Here is a 26,469-nt window from a genome sequence, read left to right on the forward strand (position 1 = left end):
CTACAATGTACAGGCGTACAGGTGTCTTATTCCTCCAAATAATGTGGCCTCAAGCACTGATAATATCAATAAATCTAATTGTATGCCATTTTTCTTTTCAAAGTTGTCAAGTCAAGATGATACCTCACAATTTTTCAGACCGAAAAGTTACATCAAAGTGAATACAGGGTACAGATTTGTCTCTCTTTCCAATACAGCAGTCTCCACTAAAGTGCCATCATGAGCACAGACGCGGAGATGGAGGCCTATGGCCCCGCGGCTATCTACCTCCATAAGCCTGAGAAGGAGCGAATCGAGGCTAAAAACACTCCGTTTGATGCCAAAACCGCCTACTTTGTGGATGATCCTGAAAAGATGTACCTCAAGGGCAAACTCATCAAGAGAGAGGGTGGAAAAGCCACTGTCTAGACCCTGTGTGGAAAGGTAAGTCGATACATTTTGGATTGAATTTACTCACACACAAGCACATGAGACTGACTTGTTTGTCCACTGGCTGCAGTGGCAAGTAGATTCAGAATTTCACCAGTCCATTTAATTTCTTAGCAGTTAATATTGTTTTTAGAATAGAAAAAAACTGATTGAACATGGGCTACTTTCCTTCTTGGGCACAGTCAAAATTTACCATAATTTTGACTATGCTAATTTCAAGCGCTGTTACATACAGCTGAAAAAGAACTTTTTGGACTGAGCTACAGTCAGTTTAAAAGCGAGGGTAATGGTGATTTTGAGTCTATTCAGTCGCTGTATTTTTTCACAGAGCCTCACAGTGAAGGAGGATGACATGATTCATCCCATGAATCCTCCAAAGTTCAACAAAATTGAGGACATGGCCATGATGACCCACCTCAACGAACCCGCTGTGCTGTATAACCTCAAAGAGCTTTTTGCGTCATGGGTGATCTACGTGAGTTCCTCTCTCTTAAAACTCCTCACCTCCCTATCACCAGAGAGTAATGTAGGCTAGTTCAAGAAGTAAAACTCCCTTTGCAGCTGTTAGGGAACCAGATTCATATCCAGAAGTCAAATTAAGGAGTCAGAAGTCTATTCTAATTTTTCAGGTTATATGTGGTATGAGGATCTGTCCCTTTCTGACCATGTTTCTCCCCAACTCTGTTTCACTCCCAGCATTCCTACACTCTTAAAAAGCCTGATTTATTGTGTTAACATATGGTGCAATACATAATAATGTATTGTTTCATCCACAAAAAGTAAATAAAATTGTCATCATAGAATTGTTGTTAAATTTAAACAAAATCTCTGCTACTATTGCAGATCTATTTTGGCCTCTTCTAACTTAAAGAAGAAATTCAGGCCAATCTGATCCATACCTGTTGGATCTGGTCTGGTCAGATCGGGGATGTTTGGGTCTCATGAGGTCTAGGATGATTCCCGTTGGGTCTCATCAGGTTTAAGAATAAATTCTGAAATGTGACTAAATTCTGTCTCCTCCAGTGGAGAATCTGGTGCTGGAAAGACTGTCAACACTAAGCATGTCATCCAGTACTTTGCGACAATCGCAGTGGCTGGAGGCAAGAAGGCTGGCAAAATGCAGGTAAATATTGAGTGATGGATTAATAGCAAATTATCTTTGGTTCAGTTTACACAGGAAGAAAAAAGTCTGATTTCTAACCACTTTTGGCACAGATTTTATCTTGTAATGGTTGTGTAATAAGGGTGATCTGATCAACAAAACCAGGCCTTTTGTGCCTATGTAAATCAAGCCGTTATAAGGTGCTAATTCTTTTTGGTCAGAATCCTAATGAACCTATAATGTCCTGTCATAGGGGCCACTGGAGGACCAAATCATTGCAGCCAAGTAAGTGATGGTTACATTGTAGAGCTCCGCAGAAGCTTCTTGATGATCTTTATATCACCAAGACTCATACTGAATTGTCTGTCTGGTGGTTTAGGGTAAATTCATCAGAATCCATTTCGGATCTACTGGCAAGCTGGCCTCAGCTGATATTGAAACATGTGAGTCCTTTTAAGTTTAGGAGTTAAGGCAAAACCTATTTTCAGATTTGCACTTGAAGATGTGAAAAGGTGAATATGAGAATAAGTAATTGAACGCAAATCTGAATCTCTCAAGATTGTTTTTGTTCATAAAGTCTATTCAGTTTGCTAGGTTGTACTGGAATTATGTGAATCATAATGAGGTTGTATTATATTATCCTTGATATAAATGCAAGTGATGTAAACCCAATACCTCAAATTAAAAAAATTAAATGTTTCTTGAAATTGAAACTTTGCCCCTCCACAGCATTTGAACAGATACTTTCTATGAACTTGACAGATCTGCTGGAGAAGTCAAGAGTGACCTTCCAGCTGTCTGCTGAGAGGAGTTACCACATTTTCTACCAGCTGATGACTGGCCACAAGCCTGAACTTCTTGGTACGTCATTGCATGCCACTATTTCCTCTTTTTTTTCTCCTCATTTTTTTCCTAGTTTTTTCCTCCTTTTTAAATGTATTTTGTAATCACTTCAATTATAGCTCCTTTATTCAACAATTATGGTGTAATTAACAAATTGACAAATTATAATATATGGCAAATTATGAGCTAGTTTACCGGAGCTATTATATCTTAAATTATAATTTATAATCATAAATTAGAACGCACATGAACTGCATGTTGTTTTCTCTCTCCAAACTAAACTAAATTAAAGCAATCAGACCGGGAAATCTTCAGTCAAGGTCAGGTTTAATGATAGGTTTACTGGAAGCAAAAGAATCAATTCTCAAATTTTTCCTGACTACCTGCACTGTATTAGAGACAAAGTGTACCAGTGCTAAGAGATAACTGAGCAGTTTGAATTTCCATGTGAAGGGCTTGATTTCATTCTTGGCAAAGAGTTTGCAATGGAACATATTAAAGTACTTTTTTTTACAATTGTGTTCATGGCATTTGTGCTGGTCTAGATATTACACAGCAGATAATGACAGGGAAGGTAGGTGGGTGAGAGAGAGGTTATGGCATGCGACCAAATTCAAACTCACAACATCACAAGAATTTGGTATGTGACCAGGCCATGAGACCACCCGGACGCCACTTTACTCTGCAGCCTTAAAAAAGGCGTGTTAATAGCTACACATGTTGTCCAGTTGTTAACACAATTAATTTGTCTAATATGGGACTGACTTTCAATACATCACTGTGTTGACGAGGCAGTAATACGACGCGTTGCCAAGATCTGACGTGAATGGCATACATGCAGCACACTTCTCTTAAAGTTAATTGTGGACATACAGTATATAACACTTGCAAGATGTATTGAATATTTATTTGTGTGGACATGTGGGTGGGAAAAAAACACAGTTTATCACAGCTTGTCCAAGGGTATGTGCAAGTTAAATTTAGAAATGCAACAAAAATGTATTTGAGAGATTACGAAGAATTAAGACACTATAACATCTCAAGCATTTTGTTTACTCTCCTACAAATAGTGGCCAATTTATTTAACTAGGGGAAGGTGGCCAACTGCTTACAAACTCTCCTGCATGTCCTTTGAAAAAAAGTAAAACATGGAGAAAAAATTATGCATTTCCTCTAACATCTTACAAACTCTTGGTTTTCTTCAAATTTCTTACAGAGACTCTTCTGATCACCACCAACCCTTATGACTATCCTATGATCAGCCAGGGTGAAATCACTGTCAAGAGCATTAATGACACAGAAGAGTTCATTGCCACAGATGTAAGTCATTTATTAAGCTCCATTCGTTCTTGGCTATGACACATTGTTTGATGTTTTGACTCCCTAGTTTTATTATTTTGGATATGAAATGGCATAATAATTATGAGCTGAAAGACAGCCAGCTTTAATTAAAGGGTATTTTCAGCCATATGGAGTGAACAGTTAAAGAGCTGCAGCCTGAGTTATTGTAATTTCACATCCAAGGTAATTAAAACATCAAACAATGTGTCACTGTCCAAATACTTATGAGAATACAGAGAATTGCAGAGAGTATTCCAAAAATAAGCTCTAATACCGAATGACTTTTTTTCCTTGTGAAATGCAGACTGCCATCGATATCCTGGGCTTCAGTGCTGAGGAGAAGTTGGCTATCTACAAGTTGACTGGTGCTGTGATGCATCATGGCAACATGAAGTTCAAGCAGAAGCAATGGGAAGAGCAGGCTGAGTAAAGTATGTGTCATTGTTAGCACACTTGCGTGTATAGCTGGGAACAACACATTTTATATGGCCCAGCACATATTTGGGTACTAAAGAACACAAAAAAAATGTTTCTTTTTTTTATACCAGAGGCTGATAAAATCGCCTACCTCATGGGTCTGAACTCTGCTGATATGCTCAAAGCTGTATACATTCTGAAAGCTCTCCCTTTAAATGGTGCTATAAGTCTGTTAGTGTCCGTTATTTTCATGTGACTGTTGTTCATTCCTGTTCATGTTATTTCTCTGGGCATATTCAAATTCAGAAATGAAGTGTTTGAAATTCAGAAAATCAGATTGATTCAAAATGATGATTAAAATGATTACCATGTTTTTAGGTCAACAATGCTACAATGGCTCTCTGTAAGTCTGTCTATGAGAAGATGTTCTTGTGGATGGTCATCCGAATCAATGAGATGCTGGACACAAAGCAGCCGAGGCAGTTCTTCATTGGTGTGCTGGATATTGCGGGCTTTGAGATCTTTGACGTAAGTATATACAAAGTAAGAACGCTACAAAATAGGCATGTGAGTCCAAAGATGGCTTTGAGGTTCAGCCACTTAGCCCTTCAATTTACAAAGTGCCCTCTTTTAGTGCAGTTATTCATGCATCTTTTTATTTTTTTTGTTTGTAAGAAATGTCAACCAACATTGGCACTTAAAACAGGACAAGATGTTCATGAAAAAAGAGGTCTCCTTCTTCTGAAAAGGTCACACTACACTTAAATGGTTTTAGATGTGGGAGTGATGTTTATTTATTTATTATCTATTTGATATAGTTCAACAGCTTGGAACAGCTCTGCGTCAACTTCACCAATGAGAAACTGCAGCAGTTCTTCAATCGCCACATGTTTGTGCTGGAGCAAGAGGAGTACAAGAAAGAGGGCATTGAATGGGAGTTCATTGACTTTGGTATGGACTTGGCTGCCTGCATTGAGCTTATTGAGAAGGTAAGCAAAAAACCTCTCTTTTAGAGAACTGATTTCTTGACTGTTCATATATTTCACACTCTCTAAGTGTTGCTTTTCTTCTTTTGATCAAATTGATCTCTGTCTGTGACTTTCTCTCCCCTTTCCCATCTCTCTTTCTCTCTTAATCTCAATGTCAATCTCTCCTTCTTTCTCTCTCTCTCTCCATCAGCCCATGGGCATCTTCTCCATCCTTGAAAAGGAGTGCATGTTCCCCAAGGCCTCTGACACCTCTTTCAAGAACAAGCTGCATGACCAGCATACGGTGACCAGACGTCCCGGTTTGTCCTGGATTGTCCCGGTTTCAAGATGGGTGTCCCGAGTCCCGACAAATATCTGTAAAACACTAAAATGTCCCGGTTTTCAACATTCACTACCAAATTGTCCCGGTTTTCACCACAATTAAAATAATAATAATAGCATTGTACTTGTTTCCAGCGCTTACATAGACGTTTATCATATTCTGTCCCGCTCATTATTACCTAACCCAATCAAAAAACATAAACAATGCACCACGCGTCTGAATTTAACACTGATTTGTCTGTATGTGTGTCAATCAATCAATGTGTCGTTGTCAAGGCTGTTGCTAGCCTATGACGGTTGTGGCTCTGTCTGACAGAATCTGTCAGTACGCTAACGGTTAGCTGTCATGCCGAAGAGAAAGTCGCTCTTTTCTAAAGACCTCCAGAAGGCTTACTCTTTTCTTCGTGAAGTAGCCAGCAACGAAAGTGCTGCGTTCTGCACACACTGCAAGAGTACATTTTCGGTCGCGCACGGTGGAAATGCCGACATAAAAGATCATATTAAGACGGCCAAACATAAGCGGTGGCTACAAGCTAGTAGTAGCACCGTTGCGACCTACTTCAGCGGGGCAAACGCCGGTGACAGTGATCTGAAACTGGCAGTTTTGAAAGGTATTTGACAATCAATAAATATGTTATATTACACCAGTGCAATCCTTGTGTTTTGTGTTTACTAGTGTTATTATACAGTTTTCAAATAAACTGTTTTGGTGGATTTTTGGAGACAAAACATCATTCTTTGTTTGCTGAGGCGCTGTCCATGGTGTTGAAAGGTGCAGTCACTAGGTGTGCTAAGCGCTGAAATAATTGTCCCCCATCCTGATGAAAACGCCTATGGTGCGTGCATAAGCGCATACATGTGCGCGTGCATGAACGTGCGGTACACATAAGGGTCCCGGTTTGGGGGTTTGAAAATGTGGTCACCCTAGACCAGCACCTTGGCAAGACCAAGGCCTTTGAGAAGCCCAAGCCTACCAAGGGCAAGGCTGAGGTTCACTTCTCTCTGGTCCACTATGCCGGTACTGTGGACTGCAATATTACAGGCTGGCTGGACAAGAACAAAGACCCACTGAACGAGTCTGTTGTTCAGCTGTACCAGAAGTCTTCAGTAAAGCTTCTGGCCCACCTCTATGCATGCCATGCTTCAGCTGAGGGTAATGCCACAAATGTGTGTTGATTGGGCTGAGCAATGGGGTTCATTCTTATTGGGTCTAATCTTACTCAAAACACAAAACCTGTTTGTAAAAACTTGTGTTCAATGATCTATAACCCAAGTGAGACCCACTAGTGCACTGTTGTTAATATGATGCAATTTTCACATGAAGAATTAACTTAAAAGTGAAATTCAGCATGTATTAACATTATTGTTGATTTAAATATACAGTAGGTGAGACATGATAATAATATATAGGCTATATTTTAAAACAGATGCTGGTGCTGCCAAAGGAGGTGGCAAGAAGGGTGGGGGTGGTGATGACAAGAAGAAGGGTGGTTCCTTCCAGGTATCTGCGCTGTTCAGAGTATGTTGTACTTTAATATTTCTGTTCAATAATGAGTTAAGTATAGGCCTGTCCTTTGCTTTCACCTGATGTCACCACTCCCATCCAATGCAAATTTGTGTCTCTAACAGTTGGCCTACATATTGTCACTGTCCAACAGAAACCTCACATTTCCAAAAAGTCAGCTTTGCATGAGTTGAGTATTTTCTCATAGACGTTCATGTATTTTTTTCCATTTACCAAAGTATGATCAATTTCTCAGCTTGATCACAGGATCATGCAGCATTTGTGTGAGACGATGTTTGCGATCAGTTACATTAAAACAGGTGATATTGGCAAAATCGGATATTATTGCAGGATATTAACTCTATTTCTGGTGGATAATGAGACTCATGTTGATTTAATATGAATGTCTTGACTCTGATACCACGTTCTGATTTCATTTAATTTCCAGTTACAATTTATAGGAGAACATGGGCAAACTGATGACCAACTTGAGGAGCACTCACCCTCATTTTTTACGTTGCCTGATTCCCAATGAAACCAAGACGCCAGGTAAAAACATAAGCATATTTATCACAAAGTATCTGTCATTTATCACAAAATATCTATAATTCATATAAAATGGAATTTATATGAATACATGGGCCAAATTAGAAAAACAAAACACCTGTGATGGGAGGTGCTCACTTGATAATTCCAGTAACATATCTGCTCTTAATCCTTTCCTCTAATGTCAAAGAAGGGATTACTAACTCATACTTGCAATCAAGATTTCTATGTAAATGATGATCTAAGATTAAGGCAAAGGGTATAGTTAATGGTAATAGTGTTGAAATCTGTCCAGTTCTCATGGAGAACTTCCTGGTCATCCACCAGCTGAGGTGTAACGGTGTGCTGGAGGGCATCAGGATCTTCCCCAGCAGAATCCTCTATGGTGACTTACTAATTAATTTTGCTGCAGTTCAGTGGTTTCAGTGGTTTCCCGCAGAAACCTTGTTTCCCCTTGTTTTTGCCTAATTTTACTGGTGTTGAAAGCTGGCATTGTCCCCAGCAGAAATTGCTGAAAATGTTTCATGACCCTGGGACCAGCCAAACAATTGAAAAACATTGCATAGAGTCAAACATTTTGGTGATACGCAAGGTTTTTACAGAACACTGACAAAAACTACATTTGTCAAAGAGAGAGCCTTGAGCTTTGCTGTAAGCTCTCTTTCTCCCACGACAATATGCAAATCGCACACACACTAGTTACAAGAGTTGTAATTGGATAGTGGATACGATTAGTGATAATGGAGAGAGAAAGAAAGAGATAGAAGACCCGTCTCACTGAGGCTCTTAAAAATCTTACAAATTAAATAGTTTTGGAGAGAGATAAACTTGATAAATCTTAAAAATATCAAACTTAAGAAGCAAAGGGGCAACTTTTTAAAGAAATACAGTATGTGAAAAACAAGGACCCATAGGACAGGAAAAGCCATGAAACTCCTGCACAGACACCCTCCACCTCTAGTTGAGCTATAGAGGAGTGAGGGAAGCAGCGGCCCCTATATCTTAACTGAACTCTATTTCAAGTTTTTCCTCAAAGGACTTTGTGCTATTTTGAGTTAGCCTGTTAAGTAGCAGCAGAGTGAGTTGTTGAGGGAAAGATGGGAAACAGATGGGAAAGCCCCCCATCCTTGCCATAAAATACCCAACAGATCTAAAAAAATGCCCAGGCAAGGAAACCTACAAACATAAAATACTGAAAGAAAGCCCAGAGACCCTTACTGCAGACTACTGCCAAGTAGGAGAGAGACTGGTTACCTCAAATCTCGGTACACAGACAATACTGATGCATGGCATAGAGCTATCTGTACCCAGTACAGGCATCATAAGAAGAGGGCATATGCAGTGGGAGCCAGATAGTGATTGAAGATGGGGCCAATGACGGTTCTCCTCTCACTGTTACTTTCTACCACAATGGATAGACACAAGCTCTCTTTCACACTCCCTCACACGCCCATAAGTAAATCACTCACACGAGTTCTAATCCTATAATGGATAAGCACACAAACACATCTTTTCACACCACAGATAATCTAAGCAAGCCATTTACACAGGGTAGCCAATTGCCCATCCAATACATTCCTCTACAATCCCATATCACAACCACACTGAATTCAGAACTTCAAATGGAATAGGACAGTCATAAACATGCTTGGAGTTTTATTCTGCCTGGGTGGGTAGGCTCAGAAAGGCAATGCAAGGGCAAAAATGTCAATTCCTTTCTAGTCAGACAGTGGCTCCAGACAGTATGATGACTATAGAAGTAGGCCTATAGCATGCTAGGCAAGAGCACACAAACATTTCACCTATTTCAAGTAATAGGTGAAATATCAATAGACAATGTGCTATTGCCCACCCTACAAGTTATCATGAATGTCATTTTTAAAGTATGTCATATCAAACAGCTGGCAGCATTGCCAATTCCTGGCTACACACCACAAACATGATGTTGACAATTACACTCATTCTGCATGGCGGCAGCAATAACCAAATAATAATGTCTTACCTGCTATTTGAAGGCTCCAAACGTGGCCTTTCATTTTGAATGGTGTGAGACATTCAACTGTCTTTTCTCTGTAGCCACTCATGGGCTTTTGGCAATGTATATGTCCATAAGTTGACAACAGATGACTATGGCATCTTAATGGAAGCCCTTCACGGCAGATACATTTGATTGAGCTGAAGAACTGTCCTGGCAGTTGCTTGCTCTTTTTCAACAAGGTTGGACAGTACAGCATTTATGGGAGTGTTGTTGAGTGAAACAAGCACTCTCATCAATTCGAAATGTAGGTCAGACAACTTGCGGTGACTAAACTCTGTAGTTGCTTTACGCCAATTACAAAAGCCATCTACTGTAAATGAACTTGTCCTCCCATCGTTAACAGTTCTCCAGAGCTTTGCAGCAAGTGAAGCAAAGAATGGTGTCTCTCTCAATGAAATAATGCAGCTATTTCCATTTGGTAAACCAGCTTTTCTGAAATTACCTCTCGAAGGTCTCTGTCCAGGTTGACACGGCTCATCAAATTCCGTAACGTTAGTTGGCCTCGTCATGGTGAGCTGGGGTTACTGGTGGAACAATCGGCAGCTGCTCCAGCTCCTCTGTGTTGGCTAGCTCATGTGTGTTAACCACCGACCCGCCACTTTCGGCTGTGGAGCACTTAGTGCTAACGTTACTGCTGCTAGCAACCGAAGCTTCATCTCTACCGACAAAAGAAGCCACAATGGGGTCGTTGTGTACGGCTGTATGTGCTGAATAGGGGTGGGTCTCATTGTTCAATACTTTTGCTGATACATTTCATTATGTGATAGAGCACTTTTCTGTTTATCTACATACCAATTGCATTTCTAAATCAAACCTCATTTGATCCATAAACTAAAAGAAAACTGGAACTGTCATTGTAAGAATCCTATATTTTTAAGATTTTTGATCCACATCTTGATACCTTAAAATCAATATTGATAGTGAAAAGTAAGTGGGGAGAGAGAGATATGAGAGATGAGAAGCTGGCTGAGCTGGTAACCATGACCCAGGCTCTCTGCAGAGGATACCTCATGAGGAGAGGGTTTGTTAAGATGATGGAGAGGAGGTAGGCTTGAAATTAGATTAGATAGTTAGATAGAGAGGAAGTCAGTAATCACCCAGTGGATGGATTGATGGATTGATTGGCTTTTTAGTATGAATTCATTTTGTTGTATTAGGCATTCATATCACGCTGTCATGTCAAAGTTGCATAATTAAACATTCATTGCTGTTAATCACTTTCAGAGATGCCATCTTCACCATCCAGTACAACATTCGCTCCTTCATGAATGTGAAGAACTGGCCATGGATGCACCTGTACTTCAAGATTAAGCCTCTGCTCAAGAGCGCTGAGACCGAGAAGGAGTTAGTCCAGGAGAACTACGGGAAGATGACAACCAACCTGGCCCTAGCTGTAAGCTGTAACTTGATTATGAAAAACAAATATGTTATTTTCACTGCAGTCAGTTAATCTCATATTTTCAAGAATAAAGAAAGTAAATGACCAAGTAAAAAAAAAAACTCCAAAAGTGTGGTTGGGAGCTTTTCATGTGAGATCAGTATTACATTCTTACATTTGTGAATTCCCTCTGTAAAAGTCGTAAATCAACTGCAGCAGTATGATCGAACATAGTCCTTGTTATTATAATTTCCTCAATACTGCTTCCTCTACTTATTGCTAACAAATGAATGCTGCACTATCTACAGGAAAGTGAGAACCTCTCAGATGCTGAGGAGAGGTGCAAGGGGCTCATTAAGAGCAAAATCCAGCTGGAGGCCAAACTCAAAGAGACGACGGGGAAGAGGAAGGAAGATGAGGAGGAGATCAATGCTGAGCTGACTGCTAAGAAGTGGAAGCTGGAGGATGAGTGCTCTGAGCTGAAGGAGGACATTGATGACTTGGAGCTCACTTTGGCCAAAGTGGAAGAGGAGAAACATGCTACGGAGAACAAGGTAGAAAAAGATGGATATTTCATAAAATAAACTCGGAACTGGAATTCACTGGAATACCTCATAGTCTAGAGTCTAGAGTCTTTTTTCTTCATATAATAGTGAACTGTGGTGAGGTTATAAACATTGGAAAACTATTTCCTGTCACAATTCTAGGTGAAGAACCTGACTGAGGAAATGGCCTCGCAGGATGAGTCCATTGCCAAGCTGACCGAGGAGAAGAAAGCTCTCCAGGAGGCCCACCAGCAGACACTGGATGACCTGCAGGCAGAGGAAGACAAAGTCAACACTCTGGCCAAAGCCAATACCAAGCTGGAACAGCAAGTCGATGATGTGAGTAATATAATTATATAATTTAATGTGCAGCAGCCTTTTTTAAAGAGGCTAATTAATTGGGAAGCCATTGTGGACAAGTTTGTCAGAAGCATAAAGCAACAATTTAATTGGGTCCCACATTTTCAAACAAATAAACCGATTAATTAAAATACTTATGATACCAATCTTTATTTTGCAGGCTACTGTGTCTGCTATTCTAATGAAATTCATCCCCTTTTCAGGCTACTAACATACAGCCACTGATAATATTTTATTAAACCTACAGATTTCTCTGAAATTTGTTATGCTATGATGCATAACAAATTCCAGACAAATCTGACAATAAAGTTCTTTCCAATCGTATTGCATTGTATCGTATCGTATTATGCAGCAGGCTTTGTCAACATAATATGGCTGATAATTTAAGATATCTGTCTATATATCTATATATAGATATAGACATCTATAGAGATTATTAGATTCTTAGAAATAGATACCTATGTCTATTTCTAATAATTACATGTCTTAAAATTACCTTTTTGCTTAATTAGCTTGAAGGTTCACTGGGGCAAGAGAAGAAGCTGCGCATGGACCTTGAGAGAGCCAAGAGGAAGCTTGAGGGAGACCTGAAGTTGGCCCAGGAGTCCATTATGGACCTGGAAAATGACAAGCAGCAGTCTGAGGAGAAACTCAAGAAGTAAATTGCCCACTTCAGCTCTAGAGGATATGCTATATGTGCTCCCATGCATAGCGTCGCAGTGAATAATTTATGCCAGTTAATAGACACCCATTGTCCAGAGCACTTCACAGTACTGTAATCACATATGCTTTTCATGTAGGAGACCCCAGTGCTAATTGAACACCTAACCCTGGAAGGACTATACTTCACCTGCTTAGGTTCACAAGACCACAGTGAACAGTGTTTTAATTCTGCCTTTTGTATTTTCTACATCCAGGAAGGACTCTGAGACCAGTCTGCTCATCAGCAAGATTGAGGATGAGCACTCTCTGGGAGCTCAGCTGCAGAAGAAGATCAAGGAACTCCAGGTATATTGGTAGATTAAATTGAATAAGATGTGTTACCCATTTTTAGTGAAATTATCTGACTTTTACATTGCCTTTACTTTAGGGGACAATCTATCAAAATTCAATATATCCCAATACAAAAATATGACAATTGTCTCATGGGGCAGAAAAATGAATCATGATATTAGCTCTATTTTATTCTGCTGTAGTAATCACAAATTAGATGGTTTGCCCATCACAATTTCACAAGCTCTCCTTCAAAATATAAATATATAAATATTATTTGCACTTTGGAGTGACATTTTTAAATTGTTGTTCTAGAAAGTCAGTACCATTGGTAGAAAGATTTATGGCTCAGAAATAAACATAATTCTGCACAGTCTTAGTTTTTGTTGCCATTGAACTTTTATTTAATATATTGTATCGTGGTTGTATCGAATCGTATCGTGAGATGAATATATCGTCCCATCCCCACTTAACTTCGGTCTCATGGATTTGCTCTTAAGTCATCCAAGGCATATTTCTTTTGTGCAAATTATAATGTACCCATCGGTTGCTTTTTCCTAGGCTCGTACTGAGGAGCTGGAGGAAGAGATCGAGGCTGAGCGTGCCGCCAGGGCCAAGGTGGAGAAGCAGAGGGCCGACCTCTCTAGAGAGCTGGAGGAGATCAGCAAGAGGCTGGAGGAGGCCGGCGGAGCCACCGCAGCTCAAATCGAGATGAACAAGAAGCGAGAGGCCGAGTTCCAGAAGTTGAGGTGCAACCTGGAGGAGTCCACCTTGCAGCGAGAAGCCTGCTGAGCTGGGCAGATTGACAATCTGCAGAGAGTGGAGCAGAAGCTGGAGAAGGAAAAGAGTGAGTTCAAGATGGAGATTGACGACCTTTCCAGCAACATGGAGGCTGTGGCCAAAGCAAAGGTGGGTAAAAAGGTCAATAAAAGTCGAAAAAGGGGAGTAGCAAATGGGTGTAGGACACTTGTACAGTGACAACTTGAAACTTTTTTGTTGTTGACAGGCCAACCTGGCCAAATGTGAACTCAAGTCCAAGATGAGGAGACTGTTTGGCAGCTGAACGACTTGAGTACACAGAAGGCTATACTTCAGACCGAGAATGGTGAGTATTTGAATACTGAATATGAGTGCTTGATCATGTTGAAGTTAAAGCGGTGTCGTTCCCCTCTGACACTAATTTCTCACATATGGCTCACATGTCCACTTCAGCTCTCATTCAGGCGAGTATGGTCGTCAAATAGAGGAGAAGGAGGCTCTAGTTTCCCAGCTGACTAGAGGCAGGCAGGGTTACACTCAGCAGATCGAGGAGCTCAAGAGACACATTGAGGAGCAAGTAAAGGTATGACATTCACTTTTCCATGCTGAAAACATTTCTACAGGGATGGAATCCCTGTTGTCCATTTGCCAATATAATTATCTAATATATTCAAATTAGTGGTCGGTTTAGTTTTATTGAATCATCTGTTTAGTTCAAAGGTCATCTAAAAAGATATATTCATATTATGTTGATTGTATTGTTCTCTGTGCTGTTCCATGAATCATATATTAGTGACTAATTTATAGTACTGAATATACACTGAATGTACAACATATTAGGGACATTTATTCTTTCAATGAAGTGCACTGATGAGGCAAATCCAAGTAAAAGCCATTATCCGTTATTGATTTACCTTATTAAATCTATACCAGTCACAAAGGAGAAGATGTAGATAGCAGAGAGTAGCAGCCAAGTTACAGAAGGATTTTGAAGTTTTGAGACAATTGAGGAATGTGCAAATCCAATCCATTGAATTGATTAAACTGTTCTTGTTTCTCACAATGATTGCTAGGCGAAGAACGCCCTGGCCCATGCTGTCCAGTCTGCCCGCCATGACTGTGATCTGCTCAGAGAGCAGTTTGAGGAGGAGCAGCAGGCCAAGGCTGAGCTGCAGCGTGCCATGTCCAAGGCTAACTCTTGAGGTAGCTCAGTGGAGAACCAAGTATGAGAGTGATGCAATCCAGCGTACCGAGGAGCTGGAGGAAGCCAAGTAAGTGAACGCTTTTCTACCAATCCATAATCCATAATCAAATAGGACATCAGAGGCAATTTTCATTCCCAAAACGACTTAAAGAGCTTGATGCAATGACCAGCAATATGTAGCAACTAAATTAAATGAGATTTCTGTGCATTTTATATGCATAATCACTCAAGTAAAATGGATCTACAGTACTGTATGTTGTGAAATGTCATGGATTTAGAAAAAAAAATCAAAGGTTCATTTTCTATCTATTAATTAAGTTAAACTGTTCAAAGATGCATGCAAATATATAGAAAATTTAAGTGGTGAAAAAATCCAGAATAGTGGCTTTAATGGTGAATACTTGAATTAAGCTAATTATTTTTCTTCTGTGAGACAGAGCAGTTAAAAACTTCATTCATCTCTTCATGGATTCAAATGCTATGACCACACACTTTCTAACTAAGGTGCTACTGTCCCCATAGTTGAGTGAAACTAAATCTTCCTGTGCAGGAAAAAGCTGGCCCAGCATCTACAGGAGGCTGAGGAGTCCATTGAGGCTGTGAACTCCAAGTGCGCCTCCTTGGAGAAGACCAAGCAGAGGCTGCAGGGAGAGGTGGAAGACCTTATGATTGATGTGGAGAGAGCCAACAGTCTAGTTCAGTTCAGTTCAGTTCAGATCTTTATTGTCCCTCGAGGGGAAATTTGATTTGCAGTAGAGGGCAAAAACACAAACACAACATACAAGAGGACATGGTACATTAATCACAACAGTTACAGCAAACAACCAAAAAAAATGTATCGGTTCGTTAAAAGTATCAAACCATTGGAATGGTAGCTATAATAAAGTGCTGCTGAGCAGTACAGTCAAGGTTTAGTGCAAATTAAGCGCATTTATTGCACTTGGAACAAAGGAAAATTTAAACCTATTCCTTTTTACCCTGGGGGACCTGTATCTCCGCCCAGAGGGGAGAACAACGAATTCCTCCAAGAGTGGGTGGTCAGAGCTGGCCAAGATCGACCGTGCCTTCCGCAAAACTTGTCTGTCATAGATATCTGTTAAAGAAAGCTACTGCGTGCCAATTATTTTGCTGGCTACTTTAACAATATTGAACAAACGATTTTTGTTTTGCACTGTAAGGTTCCCATACCAAGAAATTAAACAAAAGGTTAAAATAGACTCAATAAAGGATTTGTAAAATAAAGCCATCAGTGTCTTGTCCACATTAAAAGTATTCAGTCTGCGCAGAAAGTGAAGTCTCTGCAGGCCCTTTTTGCAGATTGCAGATGTGTTGAGGTCATGGTTCAAGTTCTTATCGATCACTGTTCCCAGGTACTTGTAGCACTCAACCGTCTCAACAAGTGAGCCCTTGATTGTAGTTGGGAAGGTTGAGTGGGAGGTTTTCCTGAAGTCGATGGCCATATCTTTAGTTTTGTGAACATTTAACTTCAGGAAGTGGTTGTCACACCACTCTACAAAGTCTTTCACAACTGGCCCATGATCGACCTCTCCATCCTGGAGCAGACTGATTAAAACAGTGTCATCTGCGAACTTCAGGAGATGCCTGTCGTCGTAGTTACTCCTACAGTCATTTGTATATAGAATATACAATAATGGGGACAGGACACACCCCTGGGGCGAGCCTGTGGATGACAACCGCTTCTGGGATAGGGCACCATTAGCCCTGACTGCCTGGGGCCTACATGTTAAAAAGTCCATTACCCATTTCACCATGCCAGCATCAAGATTAAAAGTGGACAGTAGTTTACTAGCTAAAATGTGTGGTTGGATTGTATTAAAAGCTGAGGAGAAATCTACAAATAAAAGCCTTGCATGAGTTTTTGTACCCTCGAGATGCTTGTACAGATAATTAAATAAAGTAGTAGTAGCATCATCCACCCCTCTATTAACCCGATATGCAAATTGCATCGGGTCGAGCAGGTCCTGAACCTTATCAGTCAGGATTTGTTTGACCAATCGCTCAAAAGTCTTCATCACTAGTGAGGTCAGAGCCACAGGCCTAAGGTCATTGAGCTCTTTGGGGGATTTGTTCTTGGCCACGGGTACAACAATAGACTCCTTCCACAGTTTCGGGACCTTGTGCTGGGTAAGTGACGAGTTAAAAAGATCAGTAAAAATATCACATAACTGATCTGCACAAACTTTAAGAAATTTGCCAGTGATCATGTCAGGCCCAGGGCTCTTACTAATATTACATTTATGGAACATGGATCTGACAGAATGGGCACTGATTGTAGTCGGAGAGGTGGCAGCCGCTAACCTTGACAAGAAGCAGAGGAACTTTGATGAGGTAATTGGTCCATTAAAGGATATTGCGGAATTTGATTGTTCACATATATTAGGTCTCTCTGTTTGAAAGAAATTTTAGTATCAACCAACGCTACCAGCAACCATGCCATCACTCACCTCTCTATCCGGGTGTGAGAACTACTGCCTGGTGGCTAAGCTAACAAACACAACTATGCCAACTATGCCCTGTGAGGACTGTGTGCTACTCAAGAAAGCAAACAGAAAGATCGCTGACCTTAAGCGATCTTAAGGTCAGACCCTATTCCACGGCTTTCCAATGAACTGCAGAAGAAAGACTCTCTTTTGACCAGCTTCATGGACGTGGCTTCTGGGCAGTCCAAACGGATTGCCTCTTTAGTGCAGCCATCCAGGACACAGTTCTGTGGGACCCCTCCACCTGTCCACGGCTTTCCTCCTGCTCGACACCGAACCATCAGTCGTCCTGGGCCGAAGTGGTGGTCCGTGGGCGCAAGAGAGACTTGGACGGGGCTGCCTCACCCCCTCGCATAAGCCTCTCCAACCGCTACGCGGCCCTGTCTGACGACACTCCGGTCCACCCAGCTGATGCTCCTTCGGTTCCGACTAGTCCCGATCTGGACCCTTCTCCGAGGACGGCGCCTGCTGACACTGCGGCTTCCCCTCCACTGGTGGCTAGCGGTGTTCGGGTGGCTCGCCGCTCCACTGTGGGGCCAGATCAATGGCCCTCATCCCGGGCAATGACCTCCACTTCCCGTCATAGGATCCTGAAAGAGGCTGTGCTCAGACGCTCTGGAGGTTTTCCTTGCCCTGTGCCGGCAGGGAATCCTTCTCTCAGGTCTGATGTCGCTGCCTCGCCACAACACTCGCCTGCTCGGGCACTGTCATCTCCTCGTCCCCTCTTCTCCCCAACCACATTGATAGTGGGGGATTCCATAATCAGGAACATCCGTTTCTTCAATGCAACCACTCACTGCTTCCCTGGAGCCACGGTCCCTGTCATCCTGGATAGTTGCAGCACACTGTACAGTCCTCTCCACATGACTGACTGTTTACATCCCACACTCCCTCCCCGGAACCTCCATCTCCACCTATAGTGGCACCTCAGAGTACTGTTCCCCCCGCTAGCTCCCCCCACCGGCCTCATCTGTCATTTTCCCTCTCACCGGGAATTTTCCCCATACAGACCATTATCAGGCACAGGGCCTCCCACCCACACGGCACACGGCGTGTAGACCACAGTGTGCTAACTCCACTAGCTAAATCAGCTGTATGTATGCACACGACCTATCATAAGTTTGCCCTCTACAACATCCGATCTATCGCCAACAATGCCCCTCTGGGGCATTGTTGGGACTTCATCACAGATCACAAACTGGACTATTTATGTCTCACAGAAACCTGGCAGCCACAGAATGATTTTCTACACCTAAGTTCAGCAGCTCCACCGGGATTTGTTTACATATGCAAACCCCGTTCTTCGGGCAGGGGATGCGGCCTCGCGCTGATCTATCACGAGACTGTAAAACTAACGCCACTCTCTCTACCTGATCAGTCTTCCTTTGAACTGCTGGCTGTTAAGCTCTGTGGTCCTACACCCACCAGTATTGCTGTTCTGTACAGACCACCCAAGTCATCAAATATTTTCATCACTGAACTCTCAACAGTTTTAATCACCCTTAGTGCAATGTCTCCTAATATCATCCTAATGGGGGATTTTAATGTTCATTTTGATAACACTGACAATATGTTCACTAAAGATTTTAAAGCAATGTTAGATTGCTTCGATCTAACACAATATGTCAACTTTACAACACACATCAAGGGCCATATCCTTGACTTAGTTTGTTGTTCCGGCATCACACCATATAACATCACCGCTGCTGAACTACTGATCTCAGACCATAAAGCTGTGTTATTCAACACCAACCTACCGCTCAATAAAACAAGGGTGCATCGTAATCATATCATACCGCAACATCAGACATCTTAACCCAGAAGATCTCAGCAGTTTAATTACCTTGAACCCCGTTCCTGCTCCCACCCCCTCACTCTTGGATCTAATGGACTATTACAATGACAGTTTATCTTCTGCACTTGATACTCTAGCCCCTCTGAAAACACGAGTTGTCTCATTTGCCCATACTGCTCCCTGGTACACACCTGAACTACGTCAGCTCAAGGTTTTAGGTCGGCGCCTGGAGAGGCTCTGCACCAAGACTGGACTTGCTGTTCATAAACAAATGTACTTTGATCATATACTCCACTACAAAAATGCTCTCTTAATAGCTAAAAGCTCCTATTATGCAAATATCATCAGTACAGGTGAAGGGAATACTAGAACTCTCTTCTCCACAGTGAAAAGGTTACTCAAACCACCTGAAACCAATATGAACATTAACCTTTCTAATGAACAATGCTATGCTTTTTTTGAAGTTTTTCAACTCCAAAATTACTACAGTTCATGAGCAGCTGGCCTCTGCTAACATCATGCAGACCGACTTACCATCAGCAAGCGCCATGAAACTGTCCCCATCCACTGTCCTATGTGACTTCAGTCTTCCAACCGAAAATCACATTTTTGAACTTATTACTAAGTCCAATACCTCCACATGTCACCTGGATCCAATCCCCACAACCCTAGTTAAAGCATGCTTGCCCTCTATCATTTCCCTGATAACCTCCATTAGCAACTCCTCTCTGTCCACTGGTACAGTTCCCCCATCACTGAAAGTTGCCATAATCAGACCAACTCTGAAAAAACCTGGTTTAGACTCTAGTGACCAAAACAACTACCAGCCTATTTCCAATTTACCATTCATCTCCAAAATTCTTGAGAGGGTAGTTGCATCTCAACTCCAGATCCACCTTGATAACAATAATCTCTTTGAACAATTCCAATCTGGCTTTCACCCCAAACATAGCACAGAAACAGCCCTGGTTAAGATCACCAACGACCTCCTCCGTGCAGCTGATTCCAGTCTACTCTCTATCCTCATCCTCCTGGACCTCACCGCAGCCTTTGATACTGTATCCCATCAGCTCCTCTTGTATCGTCTGGCCAGTATTGGAGTTGGGGGCACTGTGTATCAGTGGTTTGCCTCCTACCTTGCAGACAGGGCACATTTTGTACAAATTCAGAATTACCAGTCAGAAAGCTCCATAGCTCACCACAGAGTTCCACAGGGTTCAGTGTTGGTGCCACTCCTGTTTATTATTTACCTCCTCCCTCTTGGCAACATCTTCCGGCACTATGGTATTCATTTTCACTGTTATGCTGATGATATGCAGCTTTATGTTTCCACTAAGCCCACTTATACTCTCCCCTCCAGTACCCTCACTGCTTATCTCCATGATTTACAGATATGGATGACAAACAACTACCTAAAATTCAACAGTAGTAAAACTGAACTACTCCTCATTGGCTCTAAATCTACACTCTCAAAAACTAATATTTGTTCACTCCCCATTGCTGGAGCCACCATACCTGTGTCAACAGGTTAAGAGCCTTGGTGTTATCCTGGACAGTACCCTTTCTTTCTCCAGTCATATAAACAATGTCTCCTGGATTGCCTTTTTCCATCTGCGAAACATCTCCAGACTACGCCCTGCTTTAACACAACACTCCACAGAAGTCTTAGTCAATGCTCTGGTTACATCACGCATTGACTACTGCAATGCGATCCTGGTAGGCATCCCCAACAAACTTATTCACCGACTCCAACTCATCCAGAACTCTGCAGCACGGATTATACGCAATCAAAGTCCACTGAACATGTCATTCCCCTGTTGATTCAATTACACTGGCTCCCTGTGTCACAACGGATTAACTTTAAAATCTTATTATTAACATTTAAAGCTCTTCATAATCTATCCCCTGCTTATCTCACAGACCTCCTTCAGACTTACACTCCCTCTCGCTCCCTGTGGTCTTCAGGTCTACTGGCACTACCAGCCATCAACCTCAGCACAATGGGTGTCAGGGCCTTCTCCTATGCTGCACCCAAACTTTGGAACCTTCCCCCTCACATCCACATACTGGACTCCATTACAGAATTCAAAACTGCTCTTAAAACCCATCTTTTTAAACTAGCTTACTCACTTTAACTGCATCAACTGCATCCTATTTTATACTACAATATCGATTTTTAACTCATTGCTGAGCTATGCTCTGTTGCTTATTGCATGTCTTACTGTTGATTGTACTGATGTCTTATTACTGGTGCTTTGTTGTTTATTGTATGTTCTATTACTGATCTTATTATCATTATTTATTATTTATTTTTACTACCAATGCATTAATCAAAGACTAGAATAGTTTAATAAAACACTGTAGAAATGTACAGTATTGTCATAACAACATATTGGTGGCACGGTGGCGCAGTGGTAGTGCTGTCGCCTCACAGCAAGAAGGTCCTCGTAAAAAGGGGCCTTTCTGTGTGGAGTTTGCATGTGCTCACCTGGGGTTTCCTCCATATTGTCATGATCTGCCCCTGTGTCCTGGTCACCACTCCTTTCACTTCCTGGACTCTTTTCCCTGCTGCCAGCTGTTCTCCATTTCCCCGTTAGTCTGTGTGTATAAGTAGTCTGTCTTTCCCTGGAGTGGTGTCAGTTCGCCTGTTGTGTTTCCCATGTTACCTGCTTCGCCTCCTGCTGTGTACCCTGTGTTTCTTGTGGATACCTTCTTGCCTTGTAACCGGCCAGGTTTGGTTTTGTCTTCCTTTGTTTTGCCCGCCTGTTGTGGTTTTTGCTTTTGGGATTTTCTGTTTTGTTCTCTGCCTTAGTTTCAGTTCTGCATTAAAGCTGCTTGCTTCAGAAAAGCTCTCTGCTTCAGGCTGTCTGCATTTGGGTCCTAATCTCTGCTCCCTGACACATATAACACCGATAAGAACCCCCCACTAAAAACATGCAAGAAGATAGTTGCCTGACCAGCGATGGTCGGAAAAAGGAGTTGGTCCCCGGGCGCTGCGCTGCAAGCTGCCCACCGCTCCTGGCCTGCCCGTGGAGAAGGACGAGCCAGGATGGGATAAATGCAGAGGACATATCTCACGGCGCCATTGGAAGCAAGTGTGTTTGTGCAAGTTGCCGTGCACGTGTGTGTGCCTGTGAAAAATGGTTGTTTGTGACAAATAAAGACGGGTTTGTCCGTACGTTTCCTTCCTTCCTTCCATAGAAGTGGTGGCTGGTTGCTCAGCAGGCTCAGCCATGTACAATGTACTCACAACATTGTGGGCTCCAATCCTGCTTGTAACTTATTTTATGCCATCCCCTCTCCTAAAGCTTCCTTGTCATCATTCACTTTTCACTGGTATCTTTATAATACCAGGTCCTAGCAGAGTAGAAGCAAAAATATGAAGAGGGCCAGGCTGAGCTGGAGGGAGCACAGAAGGAGGCCAGATCTCTGAGTACCGAGCTCATCAAAATGAAGAACTGAAGAGGCTCTGGATCATTTAGAGACCCTCAAGAGGGAGAACAAGAACCTGCAGCGTATGTCAAGTGTATTCTTCCTGGGGTTTCATAGAACTGTCTCTATTAATGTGTTGGTCTAGTGGAGTCTAGTTGCTGAGCAAATGCAACATGCTTGAGTTCTGTTGTCATATGTCCCTCTGAGAACTAATTCAGTGTAAGACAAATTATGGGTTGGGTCATTGGTGCTCCTTTTTGCCCATGTCTTTTGTTGCATGGCTCTCCTACAAAGTTCAGCCCCCAGATTCACAGTTCCTCTGAAGGCATTTTTTGGTTATTCAGTAATATCAGGTTGGAAGGCTATACAGAAACAGAAAATGTTACTTGTATTGTCTTCTGCAGAGGAGATCTCTGACCTGACTGAACAGATTGATGAGTCTGGAAAGAACATCCATGAGCTGGAGAAGGCCAAAAAGGCAGTGGAGACCGAGAAGGCAGAGCTCCAGAACGCACTGGAGGAAGCTGAGGTAAATTCAAATTGAGAATCAAGTTCAATAATTGCTTGTATTGAGGTAATTTCATGAAATACAGCATACTTATAGTATATGAACTGTGTATAGAGTGTCACCTCTCAAATAAATTTAATCAGATTGGTTCATTGAATTAGCCTGCAATTTGTTCAAATTAATCTTCACTGAGATGATATGAAGTGAAAGTGTCTTTCATTAAATTTACCCAGTTAAATTTGCTCACTTTGGGGACCCTGGAGCACGAGGAGTCCAAGATTCTCCGTGTCCAGCTGGAGCTGAACCAGGTCAAGAGCGAGGTGGACAGGAAGCTGGCAGAGAAGGACGAAGAGACGGAGCAGATCAAGAGGAACAGCCAGAGGGTGATCGACTCCATGCAGGAGGATCAAGAAGAAGATGGAGGGAGACCTGAATGAGATGGAGATCCAGCTGAGCCATGCCAATCGCCAGGCCGCCGAGGCCCAGAAGCAGCTCAGAAACATCCAGGGGCAGCTCAAGGTAAGACAGACCGTCGATTCAGCATATCTGCAGCCATTTAAAAGGCTCGGGTTATAATGCACATTAAGGTCAGCTACAAGTCGGGGGTCTTCAGCATTGTACTTTATTTGGCCTCTCAGCCTGAGACCCAGACTCATGACCCTTGACCCAAGACATATGCCTACACCCAGTTGTGTGTCCTGTGTACTATTGTAGATCAGGGGGCAATTTCAGGTGGTATGAAGGGGGATAGCACCCCCGTTCTTATCTAAATTATTGAATACTGCATATGCCCCTTGTTAATGGTAATTAAATGTTGGGGAAAATCGGAATTTACCTGTCAACTATCTTCCTTGTTACACTTGACCAGATTATCCTCTGACCATAGACCAAGAGTTCTCAAACTTTTTCATCCTGGACCCAAATGAGAATTTTAGTATTCAGCCTTTAGCCTAGGTTCACGAAAACATGTTTAGTCTTGTGTAGTCACCAATTCGCATTCACCATTTTCTTTGTTTCCAGGATGCCCAACTGCACCTTGACGATGCCCTAAGGGGCCAGGAGGACATGAAGGAGCATGTTGCCATGGTGGAGCGCAGGAATGCCCTGATGCTGGCTGAGATCGAGGAGCTGAGAGGCGCTCTGGAGCAGACGGAGAGAGGCCGCAAAATGGCGGAGCAGGCGCTGGTGGATGCGAGCGAGCGAGTGGGACTGCTTCACTCTCAGGTTTGTCAAATCAGTCACTCACATGGGAAAGTGTTATTGCTCAGCAGAATGTGAAATGCTAACAGTTTGGGGGTCAAGTTTAATCGATTCTATGTGTCAAGGGAAACTTAATTGGTCGGATTTGAATATTGAGGAAAGGGGATTTAAATATTGAGGAAAATTGTATTCCTGAATTAAAGTTGAATTTGTACTGGCCATTATGGTTGGAAAACGTAATCTGTGTTGCATTTATTTATTCATTTTTTTGCATCTGATACCCAGAACACCAGTCTCCTGAACACTAAGAAGAAGCTTGAGGCTGACCTGGTCCAGATCCAGGATGAGGTGGACGACACTGTCCAAGAAGCAAGAAATGCTGAGGAAAAGAAGGCTATCACTGATGTGAGTCTACATCTCTCTATCTCTCTCTCTCTCTCTCTCTCTCTCTCTCTCTCTCTCTCTCTCTCTCTCTCGTGTGCGTGCTCTCAGGTGCGTGAACTGGAGGCTGAGGTTGAGGGCGAGCAGAGACGTGGAGCCGACACTGTTAAGGGAGTCCGCAAGTACGAGAGGAGAGTGAAGGAGTTGACCTATCAGGTACTTTTCACCTGTTCACCAGGAATACAGCCTAGGCCCTCACCCTAAGGATATCAGACAATGCTCCTAATGAAGTGGTTGCTTGTGGATTGACTAATTCACAATCATCCATAAGTGGTGCAGTGCTGCTGTTACATATTTCAGGGACAATCCTGCAACCGTGATTTCTCCTTTCTGCTGCATTTTTCCTTACTCTCTTTAATCTGCGCAGACGGAGGAGGATAAGAAGAATGTGAACAGACTGCAGGATCTGGTGGACAAGCTGCAGCTCAAAGTCAAGGCCTACAAGAGACAGGCTGAGGAGGCTGTAAGTAAAGCCTGCTAATAATGAGGTTTGATTGTGAAATATGATAGAATAAATGATGTATTGTGGAATACCTAAACTAAGAGCATAACAAGTTCCTTTATTGCTTTTTATGTTTCAATGCTCTTTCCAGTGTAGATTCATGAACTGTGTTACATCTGATAATGAATGATTTTTGTGCTGTTTTATGCCTGGACGACTGACTTGTGAACAAACTAGTAGCATTTATAGTCATGAAATTATATCATCAGTAAAATGATATCGGAGAATCCTGATTGTATGATTTATTATGTATGTTCCAAGGGATTTTGATGCCGTACTCTACTAAAGACAGACAGATAAGGAAAACTTGTCATACAGTTACACCTTTTACACCCCAACAGGAGGAGCAGGTAAACACTCACCTGTCCAGGTTCAGGAAGGTGCAGCATGAGCTGGAGGAGGCGCAGGAGAGAGCAGACATCGCTGAGTCCCAGGTCAACAAGCTGAGGGCCAAGAGCCACGATGCTGGAAAGGTAATTTGTTAGGGAACAGTCATTTTGTTTTTACATACAGTGTTCTCATAATGGAATCTATTTTAATCGGTAAGTGATTTCTGATCCTATATTCATGAAGCACCAAAGATTAGAGACACATAGAGTTCACTTTGTAAGTCGTACATACTAAAGTTAATGTGGTTTGACCAGGCATCCTCGATCAGCACTCCTATTCTAAGATCAGGTGTAAACGATGCATTAAGTATTTCTCCATTCTTCCTGCCCTATTCCCATGACATTGGCAAATTTTAATGTGTTTTTCATTTCTCTCCCATAGGGAAGCGAGGCTGCTGAATAAAGAGACCACATCCAGATGGGGGCATTTCAACAGCGCTCATAAAATATGAACTGACTGTTGAATCCTTTTCTGTAACACTTCAATAAACATTGCCATTTTATTCACTATTCTGTTTCCAGACATTTCCTCTTTTGCAAGAAATGCAAGAAAAAAAACACAGATCTGTCAAAATATGGTTTTCATCAGTTTCTCTCTTTCTCTCTTCTTTTATTTGGAGTGGGTGGACAAGCCTACTGTATGAAGCAGCATTTAGACCGTGTGACAAAGAGGCTGCATTAACAATGCAGGCCGAGTTGCAAAATGACATTTTCTTCATCCAAGATTCTATCAAATGAATATTTCAAAGATTATGACAGAAACAAATGTATGGCATTCATTCTTTGCAGCGTCATTGCAAATAATTTCAGCTTTTGATCACAGAACACTGGAGAACACATTGTTTTCATAAATTACAGCTTTGGCTTGGATATGGATGCAAGCAAAATTGTGTGTGTAAAAAAAAACTTCTATAAATGAGGCCCTTGAACAT

At 42.0% G+C, this 26,469-nt stretch overlaps 1 pseudogene; it reads left to right on the forward strand.

Annotated features, from left to right (window-relative positions):
- The first annotated feature begins 219 nt into the window (after positions 1-219).
- Positions 220-26,047, forward strand: LOC139914430 (myosin-13-like; annotated as a pseudogene).
- Positions 26,048-26,469: the final 422 nt, after the last annotated feature.

This window comes from Centroberyx gerrardi, chromosome 12, assembly GCF_048128805.1.
Source record: "Centroberyx gerrardi isolate f3 chromosome 12, fCenGer3.hap1.cur.20231027, whole genome shotgun sequence".
NCBI classification, from domain to species: Eukaryota; Metazoa; Chordata; class Actinopteri; order Beryciformes; family Berycidae; genus Centroberyx; species Centroberyx gerrardi.